The following is a 6,000-nucleotide window of genomic DNA, read 5'->3' as shown; positions in this document are numbered from 1 at the left end:
TTTATGCATTTTTTTGTTTATTCCATGCTTTGTAAAGGATATGACACATGCAGGATAGTATGAAATTTGTGGGTGTCGAGCAACCCACGAATGACTCACTTCATACATTTCCTGCCACTTCCTTTGATTTTTATTTATTATTATTTACTTTCATTGAAAGTGTTGAGCTCCTACTAAAAAATTACGGAAAACAATTACGAGTATCCACTTTCCAGCGAATTCACAACTAAAACTTCAATTTTCAGTAAATTGAGGACTAAAGTTGAAATAACGACACGAACCTTCCGTAACACAGAAGTCGAAAGACACAGCACGCGCGATGAGATTACAACACGAAATAACGATCAGCTTTAAGAAACTGCTTGTCGCATGTCTTCTAACAGTGAAGTGAAGCCACAGGTTGCTCAATTCTTAATGCCGGAATTCAACATTCACAACATTCTACCAAGAAAGTAACAACAACCCCTGTGCCATGTCTTAAGACAAGTAAATACCTTCGTACGTTCAAACCAGAAGTGGCATGAGTTTTCTTATGTACACTCATCGAGCCCTTAAAGCAGGGGTGAGTTTCTTATTCTACTCGAGTGGCAGGGGAAGTATGACTTATGTAAAATTCCTTCAGGTGATTAGTAGACGCAACACGTTTCAGAGTTTGTTAACTCACTCACCCATACATGGACACATTTTTCTTATAAGAAACTTCAATGCTGTTGCAGAATATGTCTCCCCATGGTAAATAGGTATAAACGTACGTACAGAAGTGTTGATACAAGCAACAAAGGTTTTACCTTTGGAATAAAGCAATTTTAATACAAATTCGATTGGATTCTGGGATTTCTTAAAGCGAAAAGATTATCTGCTTTCAAAACTTTGAAATAAAAGCGGTGGATAAATATAAGGCATTTATTACACTGCAAATAATAATGATAATCTATTATCGATGTGAAATTCAAAACGACAATGCGACACCCCAACATATGAGATTATATATTATTGATGAAAATAACATTATTACTTTCCAGAATACATACCAAAAATAATATGTATTAAAGTTGTGTTTCTTTGAATTAAATGATAAAATATTTTTAAGTATCTTCAAATTGATAATAAATGTTATTAAGCGAAGAGAGAGACCATGGCAAAAAAATCCAGACAACAAAGTAAATGTATGGGGAATGATGAAATTTAGGAGAAGTTACCAAAAAACAAGGAATAGCGTCTACATCCGGAATCGCGAAAGCAATGATTATGAAGTTGAATACAAATAAGAGTATTTCTAGATTCATTGCCGAAAATGGAGGAAAACTGGGCAAGTATGTACCTTGACTAAAGCTATCTGATTACATGTCACTGAGGAGAACATCATCAGGTAGAATGTTAGATGATAGATAATGATATATGAGTAAAGTATATTCTTAAAAGTAAAATATATGAACCAGTTTTTAGGATACAAGCTTGTTATTAATGCAATCACGAAGAATAATGCCATCAAATAAACGGATTTTTTCTATCTAAACTAAGTCAAAAAGTAACAAAGTTTTTCATTGGCGAACTTTATTACAACCTGTGATAGAATCCACTGAAAATTGAGAACAGTATGATTATCAATCATGAAAAATGACTCAAAATATCATACATAATAAGTATTCTTTTTAAACACCGAAAAACGTTTAACAATTGTTTAAATAAAAGTTTCTAATTACAAGACCTACAAAGACACAACATATTAAAACAAACTCATCCTAACGATTTAATTATTACAAATTTATTACTCCATACCTTGTGAATTTATGAACCCATGCAGGCAAGCAATCTAAATGTGAATATTACTTCCATTATATATTAAAACACCTTAAGTGAATACAGTTTATCTTTTATACAACATTACAACTTAATTATATGAGAATTATAAATATTTTTTAGTCTCAAAATACATAAAGATATAATGTATTAAATTTGTAACAAACTGCTGACTTAATTACTTTAGAAAGCAAAGAACATGATGTTGACGTAAGCATCTCTGCCTTTGAATCCCTTTTTAACAAAATCGTTGAGTAAAGGAAATGATCAATTATAAATAAATTTAATTTAAAAGTTATAAAGTTTAATATTATCGTTATGACGATGGATCAGTTGCCGAGATCGTTATTTAACTAAAAGTAGTATCGGTCAATACGCAGTTATAGAAAAACCACACAATGATAAAAGAAAACAATGCTAAGCTGAAATTTGAAATCCTAATATACAGTATAGTTCTAACGTTCAACAGATATATTGCATTGAAATATGAGCAACTGTAGTATATCTAATTCTAAGACATAAGCTATTCAATGTACAGTGGCTCACAGCTTATTTCGTACAAGCACTGTTTTTGTAGATTTTGTTAGTGAAGTTCTAAAATTTTATTCCAAACAAAAAACAAACCCAAACATATTTCAAATGCTGACCTCACAGTCATTCCAACTCACGACACCGAATCTACAAATTCTAGTCTAATCAGAAAATATAAAAAAGTATTTAAAATAATATCAATATAGCACACGATGCTATGGAACTAAACTGGGTTTCAGCTCGACACTTCTGTATATTTATGTTCCCCAGCTCTCAAGGAATAAACAATAAAACACCTAATGTGTCAATGTGTAGTCGTATCCAGATCCAGGCTTAAAAATACCAAATAAATATTTTTGTTTTTAGTAGAGACCACAAAGTTTGAGACTAATGAATGAACTGTGTGGTTATTATAATATGTTTCATTCATCTCTGGTATGATGTATGTAATGAATTGGATAAGTGTATAATATAGATACATCATATACGCTATAAAATAGGTTTATAATCACTTGGACATTTTTCGTATTTATTTTTAAAGGAGTGAGGTCTCAGTGGGCAAACTACAAGCTATGCATCTATATCTGACTACCAATACGGATCTATTTCTTAATGTCTATGGAGAGTTGTATTAACCTGTGGATAATTTGCTTAGGCAAATTTAGAATTTTCTTAGGCTTCCAAATATTATCCATTTCTTTAACTTATAAATTACTTTATGTAACTATTTAGTGCCTAGTAAAAACAAAATACAAAAGAGATTAAAGAGAAATATTTCTAAAGAATTTTTTTGTAAAAAATATTGCTTTCTAGATTTTATACTGCATATAACTTGCTTGCCTTCATAACTATATAATCAGCACTAAAAGAAATGTACAGCTTTTCCCCATACCCACAGTTTCAGTTTGAAATAATTTAATTTACATAATTTACATATTTATATACTCGTATATAAAAATATGTAATCTTTTGTGTTTTTCTATCTGATTACATTAACATACAAATGAGCGCAACGCTTGCTAATAGAAAGCTGATCCTGGCTATCTGAACACAGGTCATACATGTAAATTCTAGTTTGCCAGTTTGCCAGCTTGCCAGCTTGCGAGCTTGCCAGTTCGTCAGTTTGTCAGCGACATATGCAAATGAGTTAGATTAGAAAATCCCTGATTACGCATGCCTAACGTGATACGTGAACCAGCCGGGCACGTTCCGCATGTGCCGTAACTTGTGAACAAGGACCGCAACGCAAACCAGAAGAATTTTTAATTAAATAAAGTTTTGAATAGTTCTCAATGCAGAAATGTGACTATTGTGTTGATATTTTCAAATAAATTAACGCCATCTGCGTTGATATGTCGTTTACACGTCGCGTCACGAACGAAACACAAACTAGAATTTACGCCGAATCGAGAGTTTAGAAATTTTCAGCTTTGCGTGCCACTTTCCATTAATCCACAAATTTGGCGACCCCATGCACTATTTTCGCTGCTTGGTCGCATTGTTTGGGTATCGGTAATATCAGTGCAGCAAATACGAAATAGGGCAGAGCACATGTTGAAAAATGTTGTCTCCAGGTATTTTACGTGTGTGTGTGGCACACGCGTCTTTTCATTATTCTGCCCAATTTTAATCCAACAGAGAAAACGCAGCACACGTCTTGTTCGAAAAGCGCGTGCCGTCAGTGATAAATTGGCAAGTAAAATTAAAAAATCTTCTGGGTTCGGTTGTGTGTTACATTTTACAATTCGCGTTCCATGGAATGCAGCAACAGAATGAATCCCTTCGTGAAATTTCCTTCAATTCAATTGCTTCAATTGGGGTGAAAATTTCTACTACGAACTTCAATCTTAGCTGCAACTTCCTTACAAAATGCAAGTAGAAAATCTGTTTCAGAAACATTGAATATGGATTATATTTGCAGAAGAGAATTTTGTAGTTGCGAAGATTGATCAAATTCAATTCAATTTGTCTGCGGAATGATAAATGACTTTTCGAAACGAAAATCTTCTCAGAATTCCCAACAGCACTTGCTAATCATAAACTTAAAAGACTACAGTTTTTTTTGTTTTGATTTATAAGGTAATACGAGTCTGGGGTGTCACTCTTTTCCTTTCGTAATTCTAAAATGAACTTATTACAGGCATTTCAGCAAGACCACGAAATCACGAAAAGTTGATTATAAATTCAAGTATTAGTTACGATATTAAAACGAAGTTGTTTAGTGCATTTGCCTTGTGTTCGTCTTTGACGGGACTAAGAACAAAGATTTTCGGAATTCCAATTTTAAAAGTTGTTAGTAACTTCCTATTGCTTTCTCTGATAAAATAGCAAAACGCTTTTTCAAGGTAGTCTTCGTCTCACACCGGTGAGACTTTGATAAAATCTATGGCCATGTAATTGTTCACCTATCAACCTACACTGCTAATTTGTAAATTAACTGAAAATTAACTGAAAATTTCAACATTCTTTCTTAAAGATGATTTAAAGTGCTTAAAGTTGGCCTTCAGTCAATACCTTCAATGGCTTACTCTTGCCAGTTGGTAATACCGAGTCGCTTTATATCGTTGATAATCTAGTCTTTCACCGATGTAAACGGTTTTTCAACAGTAGACACCGAATAAAACAGCCTTCTAACCGGAGCTATTTTTGTAAATTAACGACGGATGACCCATCAATTCGATTTTTTGATTGTTCAAATAGTCGTTTGTTACCACATGACCAGTTTTCCCGAAAAAACAAGCGACCATTTGTTTCGATTTGCTTCAATCGCGTATAGCTTTTGTTGGATTTGGTTCATCTTGAAACACCCATACAGTCGACTGAGGTTTACTTTCCAGCTCATATACATATCTTCATGATTTATCACCCGTTACAATATATACGTCAACATTAGAAATCATCTTGCTTTTGCACAATATGAAAATGTGAGACTTTGGGATATATAAATCAAATTTTTCAAAAATAGGAATTATATATACTAGTGTATATTCACCAGAGAACTATTCAATCACACAGTCCAAATTTCCTTTTAAGCTGTTTGGTTAAAAAACATTTCAAAAATGTATTGGAATTATATAAATTTACGGCCTATTAGTACTCCTATTTTTAACCTCTAAACTAACATAAACTTTATGTTAGGCCTTTCTAGACTGAACATTTTAATATTTTTCTTATACATAATGGCGGATTGATACTTTATTCATTTGTAATCTAAACTCAATTATGTAGTCTCCTTTAAAAAATGACTCATATAGTAATTTTATGTTTTCTAATATTATATTATAGTCTATATTTACTGTAGGAAAGGCGTAGCATACCCTTAATGACCTTTAATGACGTTACGCCGTACATCATTACTGAAGTCGACACTGATGTCAAAAGTCTCCTGCCTGCATATCTTTTGCCACCAATGTTTGGCATTAATCTTACCACTGCTGCGACGATTCTAATTACTTTGTCACCGGCAGACTTCAGAATTTCTCTAAAGTAAAGCCTTTGATCTATTTTGATACCCAGATAATAAATTAATTCCCGAGCTTAATGTGATAGAAAGTTCACCAACATGGATGTTAACAGATTTTACTCTTTTTCTGATACTTTTTCTGATTTTTTCATATTCATGGGTGCCTCTGGTCGTGTGCCCTTGCTGGCTTGCCTTAATACTTAACC

This window comes from Teleopsis dalmanni, chromosome 1, assembly GCF_002237135.1.
Source record: "Teleopsis dalmanni isolate 2A chromosome 1, ASM223713v2, whole genome shotgun sequence".
In the NCBI taxonomy this organism is placed as follows: Eukaryota; Metazoa; Arthropoda; class Insecta; order Diptera; family Diopsidae; genus Teleopsis; species Teleopsis dalmanni.
Note: the sequence above shows the minus strand (reverse complement) of the source record.